The sequence below is a fragment of the Bos indicus x Bos taurus genome, chromosome 18, assembly GCF_003369695.1.
Source record: "Bos indicus x Bos taurus breed Angus x Brahman F1 hybrid chromosome 18, Bos_hybrid_MaternalHap_v2.0, whole genome shotgun sequence".
In the NCBI taxonomy this organism is placed as follows: domain Eukaryota; kingdom Metazoa; phylum Chordata; class Mammalia; order Artiodactyla; family Bovidae; genus Bos; species Bos indicus x Bos taurus.
The window spans coordinates 27,320,413-27,338,211 of record NC_040093.1 but is presented as its reverse complement, the minus strand read 5'-3'; the positions used below and the strand labels follow the sequence as shown (position 1 = coordinate 27,338,211).

Genomic DNA, 17,799 nt, shown 5'->3' with positions numbered 1-17,799 from the left:
CCATGTACAGTGGTGAATACAATTCTAAGTAGCTTAGAATCCAACAGATAAGGCAAGTTATATGTAAGATACATTCATCAACATAAATGAGAAAAACACTACCAGGCCTAAATGTAAAGAAAAAAGCCAAATAAACAGTGTATTTTGAATTCTATAGGTGTTCTGAGACAGTTAACTATGAGTTACAGCTCAGAAAAACTCAGAATTTGGCCTGGGTATTCAAAGATAAGATTCAAAAAAGCAGGAATAAGAGAACATTTAAGTAAGAGGAATGGAGAGTACAAAGTCAGATGCTACCTCAGACAACACTGTTTTCCCAAGTTCATCTAACTTAGATTCAAGTCTCCTTTCTAAACTCTATAGTCACTATACACTTTTAAATTAAAGTTCTAAATCCTTATAAAATTTAGGCATTTCCCCCTGCAGATAAATAACAGTGTAACTGACTTTTTCAGTACAATACTGACATCCAAAGGATACTCTAGTTCATCTCTAATGCCTCTTGGGCTTCTGCTGAGAGTTGGTTTTATTTTTGAATGGTCTATGAGGGCAATAAGCAGCTCACAGAACATTCTCTTTTGAAATCTGGCCATTTTTTGATCTCTCGCCTATCTATCAAATCTCATCATTTGAGATGGCTCCACAATGCAGGTGGCCTATGTTTTCTTAAGTGCTTCTTCTTCTGAAGAATGTTACTCAGTTCGTTAATGTTTCATACCTAAGTATTCTAATATATTTAATTTTTTATTTAATGAAATTTCTAACCTCCAGGCGGAAGAAGTTATTCAGAACGTTTCATCCAAGCTGCTGGAAAAGTGCTCATTAGCAGGGAGTTTTGAAGTTGGAATTTTAAGAAAAGGGTTGGCAGGGACCTAAACATATAGATCTAAGCTTTCATAAATGTTTCCCTGTCTTAAGTGTAAAGGAAGAAATTCTTCTTGATAAGCAGATAAATTATGAACTTTTTCTTTTAGATTTTGGTGACAAGAATTTAACGACTTTTGTTAAAAGATGTGTTTCAAAGCTCCTAAGTTTTTTTTGTTTTGTTTTTAATACCTGTCTGTAAGAAGCCTTATTTTTCCTCCTTCATTTCAACAGTGCTTACTTTCTTCCATAAAGGAGAGACTGAAGTGAGACCATTATCGCCAAGAGATACACATTGAACTAAAGGAGCCATGCTTAGCATCTGGTTTCAATTATTTTAGATTCAAGTGATTCTGTATGAAAAGAGGCACCTCAGCCGAATTAGTTTGACTCTTGTAATGGTCTGGACTCAGAGAACGTGTCCATCTTATACCATCTAACTTGAGATTTACGGGAGATTAAGAACTTAAGTTAGAGAAGCTTCTAGATGGTTACATAAAATTTTAAAATTAAAGGTCTTTAATATACCCGGTTCAGATGAAATTTGCGGGTCCTAAAGAACCAGAATTTTAAATTTAATTGTATATAAAATTGCACCCAATATTTCAGACTACAAACTGCGTACAATACAGTAAAAATGCACACGGTAAAACTTTACTAAATGTTTAGAAATCCAAATTTTCACTTTTTTCTTTTTTTTTTAGTACCCGCTCCCTGGTGACAAAGTGGACTCAAGTTTCCGTTACCCTCTAAAAAACAAGGGAATGGTGTTATACTACACGCTTACCTTTGGCAAACAACTTGCACTTTATAACTGGACGGGAAAATCTTTTGGTGAGCGAGAAGGCTAAAGGAAACGAAGGCCAGTGGCATGACCGTGGCACAAGCCCGCGGTTACTCTTGAGGGGACCGCCTCAGCCCCAAGCCACAGTAACCACCTAACAAGATCGCTTTTCCCGCGGACTCTCGCCTTCCGGCGGTAAGTCACCGCAGCACCGGAAGCCGTCGTCAAGACAACGCTCTTCTGCCCACCCCGACCCTTCGTCCCGCCCACCGTCTTGTACGTCTGTGGCCAGCGGGGCTTCCATTGGTCCATTTGTCCTTCACTCTGGGAGAAGTTCGGAGCGCTAGGCTCTGGAACTCTGATTTGAATTTGTGGCGCGGACAGTTCATGAGGTGACAATGGTGCTGGGCGTCTTGCAGGAGCCAACAAACTCGGTGGTGAGAGACCCTGAGGGGAGAATGACGAAAAGGGCGGCCGAGGAGCAGGGGCGCTGCGTTAAACCGGTCGCCTCGAGATGGGGGACTTCAGTCGGGCTGGAACTTCCCTTCCTGAGGCAGGCTCACTGTTCCCCTCCTCACAGCCTCTAGATTCTTCCCTCACGACGTTTTCCTCTCATCTCAGAGACGACGCTCCCGCCCCGCTTCTGTCGCTCCAGGAGGGAGTCTCCCCTCCCTTTTCTTTTCACGAACGGGTGTCTCTCACCTTCCAACCCTCCTCAGTAGCAACCCTCCAACTCTGACGTGCTTACACCTCCCCCAAGCATACTTGACTCCCGGCTCATTCCTACCCTCCCACCTCTTTCCTAGTTATAGTCTGCTCTCCATCACCCACATTGTCAGGAACATTATACCTGTCCGTGATAGGGTGGGAAACTCCCGAGCGTCCTGGGGAGCGCCCCACATCTCACAAACTGAGTCCAGAACTTTCCTTATAAAGGAATAGGATGCTGCTGTCCACTTGCTCCCAACTGAGACTCAATAAAGGTCCCGTGGAAAGCGGCAAGTGCAAGCTCTGTATAAAACGCTACAGAAATGTAAGATCTTGACCCCGTTGCTGATTCTGAATGAGCGGATTCCTGTCGAAAACATGATTACTTTGTCCTTGGTCGGACCCTGTTGACACATTTCATTTTGGCATTGTGAGTACTGTCTGGATCTTAGAAGAAACCCAATAGACCTTTTGGAATAAAATGAAATTCTGAGGCTTGATCAGAAACATTAAAAAACGAAACAAACAAAATAACTCCCATTGAAAAGTCTTCTCTTCATTAACCTTCTGTGTCTATTATGATCTGACTCCCCTCACCACACCACACTATTGAATTTCAAGTTGAGATTCAGAACCACTTTAAGGAGTTCTATAGTATGAATGAACATTTTGTCTGACATCCCTGTCTATAACTATGAAAATCCTCTTTTCTTTCTAATTTGATAATTCAACTTGATTTTCTGTATGTCCAGTCTCTGGAACCGAGGTTTAACAGAATTTAACTTTCTTGGGGTTGGGGGATATGTGAGGGCATAGTCCCCTTTAAGAAGCAAGAAAAACCTTGAAGCTTTTGTGTACAGTATGACACATAATACGCAAATTTTTTGTATCAATTTCAGGGAGTTTTAAATCTGTACCGAAGAACTCCAGTTCAGTATTCTAGAAGTGTGTTTCTATTTCTTAAAAGTAGAAAGAAACAGCCAAAGCAGCTAAATGTTCTACTTCTTTTAAATGGCCGTCATTTAATTTCTGAATTGAGACTTGTTCTGAAGGAAGTGGGAAAGTGAGAAACCTAGAAGCAATTGTATTAGCACTTTCAAATGAGCACTGGGTTAAGAATTTTAGAGAAGTCACTGAAATGCTTTCTAGAATTGTAGAAAGGTCATTCACACTTGAGATTTTGTATCTTTTTACATTAATTAGGAAAATACTTGATCAACCTAAAGAGTTAAAGTAAGGTTTGTGCCTTAATGTTTTGGATGCCTTATATTAAAAAGATTTTTATTGTGAAATTCCAGTAGCTTGTCCTGATTGTAATTTACATCATCAAGTGTTTTTTTTTCCCCCACACTAAACTTAGTTTTGTGTATTATGTGTGAAAAATGATTTTAACTAAAAAATTTTTTGTTGTTTTGTTGCTTTTTGGAAAACATGCCCACGGGCCAAATCTGGTCCACTATCTGTTTATGTAAATGAAATTCTATCAGAACACAGGTACATCCACTTGTTTTCGTGTTGTCTACAAGGTCAGAATTGAGTAGTTGTGACAGAAACTATATGAGTTTCAAAGCCTAATATATTAACCATGTGGCCCTTGATAGAAAAAATTTACAAGCCCTGGAATAAGACATCCTTTCTTGACTGAATGGGTAATGTCACGTTCCCATACAGTTTGTATAAATTTATGTTTGCCTTTGTTTTTGAGCTCGTTTAGTCTATTTCATTTGCCTCTGGTGTTTTAATTACCTTATATCTGAAAGAAGACAATATTCTGTAGGTTAAACTGCTCCCCTTACTCCCACACCAAGCTGTTCTCTTATTTATTCTTGGCCCTTTGATTTTCTATATTAATTTTAATGAGAAATCTTCTTAGGTTTTGACAGGAATTGCTTTGATAGGAATTAGTCTGTATATTCTACATTAATTTGGGAAGAACTGTCATGTTTACCATATTCATTTTTTCCATCCATGAATATAGTATATCCTGATTGTTTTTATGTCTTTTAATGTGATCTTAATTTTTTTTTTCTTTTGAGTGTTCATAAGGAAGATTGGTCTTTGTTTTGCTTTATTGTGATTTTCTGATTTTAGCATTATGGCAATGTTGTCTGACTAAATGACTCAGATCTAAATGATCTGAGATGTGTTATATTCTTCTCTATTTTTTAAAAAATTTTGTACAGGATTGGTATTATTTTTTGTTAAAGATTTGATAGAAAACAGCATGCATCCATCCAAGTCTAGCAGTTTATTTGTGAGGAGGTTTTAATGGATTAAGAAAATGAGCATAAATTTTATTAATATTTGCCTACATCTTACCATTTCTGGCACTCTGTTTCTTCTTATGAAGTGTCAGTGTCTCAGTTGTTGTCCACCTCTTTGCGACCCCACCAGGCTCCTCTGTCCATGAAATTATCCAGGCAAGAATACTGGAGTGGGTAACCATTCCCTTCTTCAAGGGATCTTCCCCACCCAGAGATTGAACCCGAGTCTCCTGCATTGTGGGCAGATTCTTTACCATCTGAGGCACCAAAGAAGCCCATTTCTTCTTGTAGATCCAAATTTTCATTTCTTTTCTTCAGTCTGAAGTTTTCCTTTAACATTGCTTATGGGATGGCTTGTTGGAAATGGATTCTGTTTTTGTTTTGTTTTGTTTTTACTTGAAAATGCTTTTGGTTAACTTTCATTTTTGAAAGATTTATTTAGTTTTGGCTGCACTGGGTCTTCATTGCTGTGTGTAGGCTTTCTCTAGTTAAGGTGAGCAGAGGCTGCTCTTCATTGAGATAGATGTACTGGCTTCTCATTGCAGTAGCTTGTGTTGGCGCAGAGCATGGACTCTAGGACCTGCGGGCTCTGTAGCTGCAGCCGCAACCCACGGGCTCTAGAACACTGGCTTCGTAGTTGTGGCATATAGGCTGAGTTTCTCCCCAGCATGTGGAATCCTCCCAGATCAGGGATTGAACCCATGTCCCCTGCATTGGCAGGCAGATTCTTAACCACTAGACCACCAGGCAAGCCCAAAAGATTTATTTTTAACGTGGATATATAATTGTGTTTTGAGTACTAATTTAATATTCTATTGCCTTCTGCCTTGTGTTGTAAGATTATTTGGAGTCATTCTGATCTTTGTTCTCTTGGATGTAATTTTTTTTTCCCCACTCCCTGATTGCTTCTCTTTTAGAAGTCAGTTTTACTGAGGCTTAATTTACATATGGTAAAATTCACTTTTTAGGAATATAGTTCTATGAGTTTTGACAAATATAAACAGTTGTAAACTACTGCCATAATCAAGATATGGAATCAAGATATGGAATATTTCTGTAAGTCTGTAAAGTTACCTCATGATCCTTTATCATCATTTCTCAGGTCCCATACCTATCCCCTAGCAACTGCTGATCTGCTTTCTGCCACTGTAGGTTTGTACTTTGAGAACATCATGTTAATAGAATTCTGTAGTATGCGGCCTATATCTGACTTCTTTCAGTTGGCAAATGAATTTAAGATTTATTCATGTTGTTGCATGTATCAGTTTATTATGTTTTGTGTGTGAGTAGTACTCCATTGTACATATGTACCATAATCTGTTTATCTATTAGCCAGTTAATGGACATTCGGATTTTTCCAGGTTTTTGGCTGTTAGTGATAAAGCTGCCATAAACATTTCCCTACAGGTTTTTTGTGGTCATAGATTTTTACTTTTGCTGGATGACTACCTAGGAATTATATGATAAATGTTTAACATCCTAAAATACTACCAAACTTTTGCCCAAAGTTTTCATTTGTTTTCCAATGAGCAGCATATGACAGTTCTAGTTATTCTACATTCACATCAGCTCTTGGTCTTGTTAGTAGTTTAAAATCTAACCATTCCATTCAGTATGTCAGTTTATATTTCCCCTTTCACCAAAGACATTGCTACAAAATTTTAATACTATATGGTGAAATAATCTTTTGTTTTTAATTTGATCAAAGTATTTTTATATTGTTTCTACTTTATGGAACATATTGAAGCTTTCTTTGAGACACATGCATTTGGTTAATTTTTATGAAAGTTTCATATGTACTTAAAAAAGAAATTACTTCTTATAGGAGTTTAAAGATAAAGATATTGACATAGCTTGTTTAGTTTATATATTCCTCATCCTTTTATATTTTTTGAATACTTATATTGAGTTTGGTATGTTGATGTCTTCTTTTTGTTTTATTTTTTTGCATCTTTACTTCTCCTTGATTCTATTTTATCATGATACTCATTGTATTATTTGCCACATATATATTCCTATTCTATATTTATTTTGAATTGGCTTTTAGATCATAAAATGTTCCTTTTAGTATGCAGTGCTTTTGGTGTTAGTTCTACTGTATCTGATATCAGAATTGCAATACCTACTTTCTTATTGTTCTGTTTGCATAGAATACATTGGCTAGCCCTTGTATTTTTAATAATTGAATTACTTTATTTTAGATGAGCTTCTCTAATACATTTTAGAGTTGTTTGGCTTTGTGAGTTAATTCAACATTGTAGGTTTTTTCTAATAGGAAATCTGTGTATATTTATTGATATGACACAATTCTAACAAAATATTATATTAATCAGATCAGATCAGATCAGTCGCTCAGTCGTGTCCAACTCTTTGTGACCCACGAATCGCAGCACGCCAGGCCTCCCTGTCCATCACCAACTCCCGGAGTTCACTCAGACTCACGTCCATCGAGTCAGTGATGCCATCCAGCCATCTCATCCTCTGTCGTCCCCTTCTCCTCTTGCCCCCAATCCCTCCCAGCATCAGAGTCTTTTCCAATGAGTCAACTCTTCGCATGAGGTGGCCAAAGTACTGGAGTTTCAGCTTCAGTATCATTCCTTCCAAAGAAATCCCGGGGCTGATCTCCTTCAGAATGGACTGGTTGGATCTCCTTGCAGTCCAAGGGACTCTCATATATTAGGGGGCTTCCCAGGTGGTGCTAGTGGTAAAGAACCTGCCTACCAATTCAGGAAATGTAACAAAAGTAGGTTCAATCCCTGGTGGGGAAGATCCTCTGGAGGAGGGCATGGAAACCCACTCTAGCATTCTTGCATGGAGAATCCCATGGACAAAGGAGCCTGGCGCACTACAGTCTGCAGGGCCGCAGAGTCAGACACAACTGAAGTGACTGAGCACGTACGCACACATGTATATGTTACTACATTTCCTCGCTTTCATTTTGTATTATGTTCCTCCCTTTTTGTATTTTCCTTGGCATTTTGGAAGGTTTATATTTTTGTTCTAGTGGTTGTCTTTATATTGTTATTTATAATGCCCTTATTTTTGTCCCTCTTTTGCTTACTTAAGATTTCACTGTTCAATTTCATCAGTTTAAATAAAATAATTTGATTCCTACCTTCCTGTTATCTTTATTTGTAGGTTACTGCTCAGTAGTCTGATCCCAGGTTGATTTTTCTTTCTTTGCAAGTGATCCCAGATAATTTTTTCTATCTTTAAAGTCTAATTATGTGTTTTTAATAGATCTCAGAATTGTTTGTATCAGTTTTCCCAGGCCCTTCTTAGACCTTTATAATATTCATGTGTTTTCTTATTTTGGTTATTTTTTAATTAGTTTTAAATATTAGCTCTTTAATTTTATATATGTTGGGTCCTCTTTCTTTCTCTGGTATGTTATAACGTTTCCCTGATCCTTATTACAATCTTCCTTCATTTTGTTTTATTCCCTTGGTTATATTCAGTCTTTTGTTCAGTGCCCCTTGTATTTTCATTCAATCCCTTTCTCTCTTGAGTACTTTATAATTGATTTTTTATTTCTAAAATATTTTTTGTCTTCTCAGTTTCTTTCATGAGACCAGTTATCTTTTATTTCACATCTTCCTAAAGTGAAGATTTTTGCCCAATTCTGTTCTATTTCTGTTCTGAATTATTGAATGTTTGATTTAAGGTTTTTGAAAAATATGTGTAAATACTGGTTTAACAATATATGGTTCAATTTGAGACATTGTTATAGTTTTCTTTATGGTTTCTTTTTCCCTTTTTCTTTTTGGAGAGGAGTGTTCATCAGCTGAAGAGTTTTTGTTCTTATGTTCTATATTATTTCATAATAATTTTTACAGTTGTTGCCTACTGTTTTCTGATCCATTTTAAAAGTTTTATTTTTCTTGACCAGTGATACTAGTTTATATAGAAAGTTGTGAGAGAGTTTACAAGGTTTCTTAGTTCAAAAGGACCCTATTCTGTTACTATAATGAAGGGCAGTGTTTTAAATTTATGGTGCGTTTGTTTGGAAAGTGAAGTTTTCCTTTCTTTAATTTTGTGCTTCCTTTTATTTCTGAAGGATCATTTATTATTTCTCTCTTGTTTTCTTCTTTCTCCTTACCACTAAACATCCAAATAGTGTCACTTTTAAGTCACTCACTGTCCTCTCCCCTAGAAGCAGTGCTTCCCTAAGACATGTGTGCATGTGTACTCTTTGCGACCCCATGGTCTGTAACCCCCCAGTCTTCTCTGTCCATAGGATTCTCCAGGCAAGAATTATGAAGTGGATTACCATTTCCTCCTCCAGGGGATCTTCCCCACCCGCCCAGGAATTGAACTCTTATCTCCTGCACTGCAGGCAGTCTCCTGCATTGCAGGTGGATTCTTTACCGACTGAGCCACCAGGGAAGCCCGAGTGCTGAAACTTCAAAATATTTTTCCCCTATATGTGATTACTACTAACAGTTCTGCTTAGCTTCTCTGCCTCCTGTCTGAGGATTGACAAATGACTTAATAAAGCCCATGCTGAAAGTTGAGCTTAGCTTTCTGAACTTCTCTTTTATACTTCTTGACTGCCTTTGGTAGCTCTTTAATACCTTCACATTGTTGTTTTCCATATTTTACCTACTTTCTCTAGCTATTTTTTAGTTGGGCAGGTTAGTCTCTTCTGAGATAATGTGTGAAAACCTCTTGACTGGGTTTTTAAATTTCAACTACTGTGTATTTAATCTGTATAAATGTCTTGTGAACATTTTATGTCATATGTTGTTTTTTTTCCTGTTCTATGAAGATGTTTTTTCACTTTAAAAATTATTATAAACATATTAAACTGGATTTTATATAATCTTTTTGTGATAATTCCAAGATATGAAATCCTTATAGGTTTGTTTTTACTGGTTCTCTTTCACAGTGCCTTGTTTATTTGTGTATTTAATAAGTTTGTTCCACCAGTTAACATTCGTGTTTGTTGCATTCTGGCTTCTTGGGGTATGAAGAGTTGCGTGCCATTTTATGTTTACTTATTTATTTGGACCCATTCAGGTAATGTGAATTTGGTGTGTACATTTACTTGAGTGCTAGATTGTGGTTGCAACTTGTTGCTCTTTTTTCCCCTGTTTTGCTCATTTCCAAGATAGCTTTCCTTATAGTCCCTTAAACCCAGACTCTTGGATCACCGTAACCGAGTTCTCAGCTTCTTGGATGGACAACCTCTTGTTAGACTCTTAGGTGATATTTTTATTTGTCTTCTCTCCTTCGTTCCAAACCAGATCTGTACATCTTAACTCTGTTTAAAATGGGCAAAAGCAGATTCAGCACACCACCGCCTTCTCTGAATTTCCACTTTCATTTAGATTTTTGTATTGGTACTTCTTCTTCTTTTTTCTTTTTAACTATTTTTATCAACTGGTATGATTTTAAAATGTTTTTGTTTATTACTTTGCATTTCAGTTGTTTTCAGTATAGTCCACGGGGTCACAAAGAGTTGGGCTTCCTTGGTGGCTCAGCTGGCAAAGAATCCGCTTGCAATTGAGGAGATCTGGGTTCGATCCCTGGGTTGGAAAGATCCCCTGGAGAAGGGGAAAGTTACCCACTCCAGAAATCTGGCCTAGAGAATTCCATGGACTGTATAGTCCATGGGGTCAAAAAGAGTTGGACACAACTGAGCGACTTTACAATGATGGAGTCAGTGCAGATACACTTGTTCTCTACATTGCCTGAAAATTTGATAAAATTTGGAAAGAAAGCTTTCTTATTTTCTTACCATTGTCTTTCCACTATACATCCACATACCCACACCCTCACCTACATATTCACACCTTTAAAAGGAGATAGATTCTTCTACTTTTTAAACTTTCTTTTAGGGAAAAGCTTTATGAGATTCATCTGATATTGTCTGTAAGGTTGAATTTTACTTTTTGGTGCAGGACTGTAATTATTACCAGTAACATTTTTTTAAGCTCTGTAAAGGCCTTGAATAGTTTTCAGAAGGTGGAGATTTAGGCTACAGTCAATATATTAATATCTGGGATATTTCTGTTATGCTAAGAATTTACTTACACTCAAGTCATATTAGCTTTAACAGTGAAAAACCCATAAAGGTTTAACATGAAAAGCAGGAATAATTTCCCTTTCTGTTTATGTTCTGTCCCTTAGCTCTTCATTTCCTGCATGGTTAGAAATTTAGTAAATTGAAAAAAGTTTTTTTGTGTGAGTTTGTATAATCATGTGATTAAGTTTTATAAGTAGTTTCAGAATTTATTTTCTCTCTTAAAGCCTGAATGTCCCAAAGACAAGGACTTGTTTTAAGATGATTTTTAAATAGGTTTCCTTTACGAAAAATTACCTAATCAACATTAGTTGATGAAGATAGATATTTTATGGTAAAATATTATGTAACTTTAATGTTCCTTTACTATTTGGCTTTATAAATAAATATGAAAAGTAATTATCTCATAACACTTTTTAAATTCACTTTCTTCTTTCCCCAGAAAGTAGCAAAGTAAATAAAACCATCATTCTTTTCTAATCTTCATGAATAATTTCTCACTGGCCCTTGGTGAGAGGCAGTTTTCAAGGCCATCTCATGGTATCTACAGAGATACAGTTTAGACCTTGCAGTTTATGCCTCTGTGAAAATGCTTCCAAATTACGGAAGTGAAGAGAGCTTACACTTAATCTTTGGATAATTTCAGTTGTGGATTTCACAATGAAGCAGCTAGGGGGGAAAAGGTTGCCTGTTAGAAGCGTAAAACCTACTGACTGTATCTTGGCCAGTGTTCCCTTTTTTCCAGTAAGCTGTCTGCTGTACAGAGGTGTATAACCCTAATGGCTTGTTGTATGCCATTAAAAGGTATTGTACACTCATAAAAGAATGACATTTTGATCAATGCTGTTAAAAGAATTACTGTCTTGACACAGAAAAGCTTTCCTGCTGCAAGTTTAAAAATATGCCTTTAAAAGCTTTTTATTGAATACCTTTGCATCCCTCAGAAATGTGCCATTTTGGCATGAGGTTACTCTGAAGTATTCCACATTGTAACTTAAATACAAAATCTCCTATTTACCTTTAAAAGTAGCAGAGATAAACAGGTATTTTCCTACAACTGGAGCTTGAACACATGATATTATCTTAAACCAATGTATCAGATATAAAAATAGAATTTTTGTAAAGAGAAAGCTGAAAACTAAATGATTCCTTTTTATTTTGTAAGGTATTGATTTTTTTTTTCATGCTGTTTTGTTTAAACTTTGTGGTTTTAATTTCCCTTTGGATTTAGGAATCATGCCTTTCCACCCAGTTCAGAGATAGATCTTTTCTAATCACCAGGGAATTGGTTCTCTTAAATGGTGATATGTTGAATGTATTTTTCTACTGTTTCTTTTCCTTTTATTATATTTTTGATTAGGAATTTATGAAAACCATGTCATAATAAACATATGGTTTCTTCTATATGCAGTCTACTACAGATTTTCAAATGTACTGATGCTATAATTTTATCTTTATTTCATTGTTTGTAATACTTCTGCTCTTACCTAACTTCTGACTTTATGTCGTGTTTTCTGACTTGTGAACTGAGAAGTTTAAATTTTAATACTCTGAAAGCCACAGATTTTCTTAAATATGTCACTATAGAATTATTTACTTGATACTTATAATATCAGTCAGTCAGTTCAGTCACTCAGTCGCGTCCAACTCTTTGTGACCCCATGGACTGCAGCACTCCAGGCTTCCCTGTCCATCATCAATTCTTGGAGCTTACTCAAACTCATGTGCATCAAGTTGGTGATATCATCCAACCATCTCATCCTCTGCCATTCCCTTCTCCGGCCTTCAGTCTGTGCAGCATCAGGGTCTTTTCTAATGAGTCAGTTTTTCGGATCAGGTAGCCAAAGTATTGGAGCTTCAGCTTTAGCATCAGTCCTTCCAATGAATATTCAGACTGATTTCCTTTAGGATGGACTGGTTGGATCTCCTTGCAGTCCAAGGGACTGCAGCACCACAGTTCAAAAGCATCAGTTCTTCGGCACTCAGCTTTCTTTATAGCCCAGCTCTCACATCCATACATGTCTACTGAAAAAAACCATAGCTTTGACTATATAGACCTTTGTTGACAAAGTAATGTCTCTGCTTTTTAATATGCTGTCTAGGTTGGTCATAGCTTTTCTTCCAAGGAGCAAGTGTCTTTTAATTTCATGGCTGCAGTCACCATCTGCAGTGATTTGGGAGCCCAAAAAAATAAAGTCTGTCACTGTTTCCATTGTTTCCCCATCTATTTGCCATGAAGTGAATGTTGAGCTTTAAGCCAACTTTTTCACTCTCCTCTTTCACTTTCATCAAGAGGCTTTTTAGTTCCTCTTCACTTTCTGCCATAAGGGTGGTGTCCTCTGCATATCTGAGGTTATTGATATTTCTCCTGGCAATCTTGATTCCAGCTTGTGCTTCATCCAGCCTGGCATTTCACATGATGTACCCTGCATATAAGTTAAATGTAGGGTGACCATATACAGCCTTGACATACTCCTTTCCTGAGTTGGAACCAGTCTGTTGTTCCATGTCCAGTTCTAACTGTTGCTTCTTGACCTGCATACAGATTTCTCAGGAGGCAGTTCAGGTGTTCTGGTATTCCCATCTCTTTCAGAATTTTCCACAGTTTGTTGTGATCCACACAGTCAAAGGCTTTGGCATAGTCAGTAAAGCAGAAGTAGATGTTTTTCTGGAACTCTCTTGCTTAATGTACTTATAAAAATTGACATTTAATCCCAGTCTAATGAACTTTATATATGTAGGCATATTTTAAGATAGATGATATTGAATATTATAAAGCATGTTACCTTTGTCATCTATTTTACTTTTAAAAGCAGGTGTTTTGGTGGTGGTAGTTATTTTTATTATTCACTGCCCACTAAGTGCCTGGTGAGTTATATACAGTATTGATAAAATTAAAACTTGTTGCAATTTTTATGTGTCATATTCTGTGCTAAAGTACTTTATGTGGCTCAAAAAGGTTATATAATTTGGTCAAACAAGTAGGTTGTGGTTTTAAAATTCTGCGTTTGGTAGTGTGACTCCCAACTTGTACTGTTCTAACCATTTTTATATGTTATTTGTTCTAGGTGATATTATTCCCACTTTACAAATGAGGAACCTGAAGATCAGATAGAGTAAGTACTTTGGCTGTTGTTGCAGAAGGGAGAAATGACAGAGGTGGCTCTCTGTTAGACTTCAAAGTATATTCTATGACATAGTATTGGGTTGGCCAAAATGTTTCTTTGGCTTTTCTGTAAGATAACTCTAGTAGTGCTTAGTTGTCTTTAACTTCATGTAAAACAATTTTGTTAGATTGTATTGTGACAGCTGTCATATCAGTGTTCATTTAAAAAAAAACTTCACAAAACTGGTGAATTTTGTATAGCTGTTTTAATATTGAAGGTAGAAGAAAAAAATTTTTTTGGCATATTTGCTTTATTATTTCAAGAAAGATAAAAACACAACTGAAATGCACAAAAAAAGATTTGTTCAGTGTATGGAGAAGGTGCTGTGACTGGTCGAACATGTCAGAAGTGGCAAAGTTTCATGCTGGAGATTTCTCGCTGGACAATGTTCCACTGTCAGATAGACCAGTTGAAGTTGATAGCAGTCAACTCAAATATTAATTGAAAACAGTCAATGTTACACTACGGAGGAGATAGCTCTCAAAATATACTCAGAATATCCAAATCAGACATTGAAAATCTTTTGTACCAGCTTGGTTATGTTATTCACTTTGATGTTTGGCTTTCACATAAGTTAAGTGAAAAGACCTTCTTACTTTCTTGGTCTCATTTCTGCATGCAATTCTCCACTTAAACTTAATGAAAATGCTCCATTTTTAAAACAAACTGTGATGGGTAATGGAAGGTAAATACTGTACAATAATGTGGAACTGAAGAGATCATGGGACAAGCAAAATGAACTACCACCAACCACATCGAAGTCCAATCTTCATCCAAAAAAGGTGATGTTGTATCTACAGTAGAATTGAAAGCGAGTCCTCTATTATGAGCTCCTTCTGGAAAACCAAACAATTGATTCCAACAAGTAGTGCTCCCAGTTAGATCAAATGAAAGCGGCACGTGACAAAAAGCATTTGAAATTAGTCAAAAGAAAACACATGTTCCATCAGGATAATGCAAGACTGCATGTTTCTTTGATGACCAAGCAAAACTGTTACTTGGCTAGGAACTTCTGATTCATCTGCTATATTCACCAGAAATCACACCTTTGGATTTCTTTTTATTTCTATCTTTACAGAAGTCTCTTAGTGGAAGAATTTCAGTTTCCTGGAAGATTGTAAAAGGCACCTGGAATAGTCCTTTGCTCAAAAAGATAAAAAGGTTTTGGGAAGATGGAATTATTAAGTTGCCTTGATAATGGTAGAAAGTAGTAGAACAAAACGGTGAATACGTTGTTCAATAAAGTTCTTGGTGAAAACAAAAAATGTGTCTCTTATTTTTACCTAAAAAAACCAAAGGCACTTCTTGGCCAACCCAATACTAGTTATTTTTCCTTCCTCTTTCTCATCACACTCCCCCATAATTATCTTTGTGTATTCGAAGATAATTTTTATTAGAAATTTTGGAAAAGGAATTTGTCTTATGATTTTCACTTGTGATTTGGAGAGAAGCATATTAACAGATAATTGCAGTAGGTGTCAGGAGATTTGAATTCTTGTATTATTTCTAATTCTGGCCATATAACATGGGACAAATCACCTTTTCTGGGTCTTATAAAATGAGGGCATTGGATTAGATGATTTTAAAGATTTCCTCAAACTCTAAAATATAATTTGATTCTATTTTGATTTAATGTTTCTACTTGTTCTTTTTAGTACAGGTAGAACTTTACCACCTGTATTTTAGCCCATTAAATATTATACTTTATTAAAGTTAGAGAGCAAGGAGCTTTGATTTTTATTCTCTTCTTTTACTATTATATCCAATGTTGAAACTCAGTAATTGAAAGAAGTTCCATGTAAAGAAGTAATTAATCTTATTATAAGGACAACCTTGTAAACTATTGAGAATTCTCTTAGTTTTTACATTCAGAAAGAATAATTCTGAAAATCTTAATATTATAAAAGGAAATAAATTGTTTTTAATAGAAAATGTTTCCATCAAAGAAGACAGGAATGGGTGACTGCCTCCTTCAGTGCACTTGCAAGTTCTTACCCGTACAATATACTGATAGCAATGATAGTAATAAGTAACTTTTATTGGGAATTAATTTTATGCTAAGCATTTTATATATATTGCATCATTTAATAGGAGAAGGCAATGGCACCCCACTCCAGTACTCGTGCCTGGAAAATCCCATGGACAGAGGAGCCTGGTAGGCTGCAGTCCATGGAGTCTCGAAGAGTCAGACACGACTGAGTGACTTAACTTTCACTTTCATGCATTGGAGAAGGAAATGGCAACCCACTCCAGTGTTCTTGCCTGGAGAATCCCAGGGACGGGGGAGCCTGGTGGGCTGCCTTCTATGGGGTTGCACAGAGTCGGACACGACTGAAGTGACTTAGCAGCAGCAGCAGCATCATTTAATAATCATGAAAACCCTATAATAGAAAGTAGAGAATTGATGGGTCAAGTAATTTCTCTTAAAGCTACATTGTTGGTAAGTGGTGAAGCTGAGATTTGAACCTATAGAATGCCTGAGTTTTTCCTCATAGTTATAAAACGGAGCATAATTGTAAGAAGTTTATGCTTATCAACATATGAATGAAACATGAAACTTTTTAGGAAAGAGTAGGTCTGATGGCTTGTGATGAATGGCTGTTTGTAAGTTCTCAGATTTGATCACTGCTGGTTACATATTTTATTAATATAGTCACAAAACAAGTAACAGCTTTTAGATTATTTTTATAACACCAATTTATTTTCTAAAGAGATAATAAATTCATTGTAAGTTATAGGAAACCATTTTGGGGGGCTTGGGATGGTGAGTGTATGGGGGTTATACACATAAGCACATACATGCAAGGTGCATGGATTGGGAGCTGTACATTAGGGTAACTAATCTTCCCAGTTTGCCTAGGCTTGAGTTTCTAGATCATGAAAATTTCAGTGCTAAAACTAGGAAACTTGAAAAAAAAGGTAACAGGCAAGTATGTATCTATATATGCATGTATGTATATGTGTGTGTATATCTCTAAAGCAATGTAGTAGATGAGCTACAAGGAATTCAGATTTTGCAGAGCATAAAACAGCTTTGAATTCAGTGCCTAAACTGATATTTGTCCGTTTTATTAGCAGAAAGCTCAGTCTCCTGTGTTTTCCCCTTTTCGGATAACCTTTTCTTGTCATGAAGAAATTAATTTCTTTGTTGGAATCATTTCACATAAACTTGATAGCAGGAGTCCTGTTATTGAGGCAGCTTACACAGTGATTTGCTAAGTACAGCCTCTTCATAAAAGGTGAAGCAGAAGTCAATTTATCGATCACTACCAGGATTTCAGTAACCTGTTGAACTGCCTGATTTTTTTCCCCTTCTCATAAAGCCCACTATCTTTATTTCTCTTTATACCTTGCATTTAATTGTTTCCTTTGGAAACATTTTTTACATGTATTTTCACATCATGTAAACAATTTTTTGTGTGTATTTGCTGTTTTCTGAAGTTTGAACTGTCTAAAACACTCATATTAGGTTAAAACACATGAAATTGCCAAGATTTGGCTATTTTTGAGATACAGCAATGGCATCGTCATATGACCCAACTAATATTTAATTCAGCTTTTGGTTATGTGAAAACATTGGGCTGCTAATCTAAATCTAAGCAGAGTATTCCATTGAAACCCTGGTTAATATTATGGAGGAAGTGAGATGAACTTTGGACTTATTACTCTATGCTGCCAATTTGCTAAAATTACGTTTTAAAAAGTATTACTCATGTGGAAAACCTGAGTGTTGCACAGCCATTAATATTAGACAGGTATTTAAAAATTTATTTTAACCAAAGGTTAAGACCAACTTTAACCACTTTTCTTTCTCAGAATTTTGACCCATTGATTAATTTTAAGCTATAGTGGGTAATGTAAATTTTCTTTTTGGAAGAAAAGTGCTCCTTTCATTGAATTTGATTTAAAATTGTTGCTGTATTACTAACAGAAACAAATATCAACCAATAAGATTACTTTCTGTGCCTTTTCGACAGTCTGATTTCG

At 36.2% G+C, this 17,799-nt stretch overlaps 1 long non-coding RNA gene across 1 annotated transcript in view; it reads right to left on the bottom strand.

Annotated features, from left to right (window-relative positions):
- LOC113876652 overlaps positions 1-1,868 on the bottom strand; it is a 166,334-nt gene extending 164,466 nt beyond the window's left edge. Inside the window, exon 1 of the long non-coding RNA XR_003506550.1 lies at positions 1,652-1,868. This is a non-coding gene — a long non-coding RNA (uncharacterized LOC113876652). The remainder of the gene's footprint in view (positions 1-1,651) is intronic.
- Positions 1,869-17,799: the final 15,931 nt, after the last annotated feature.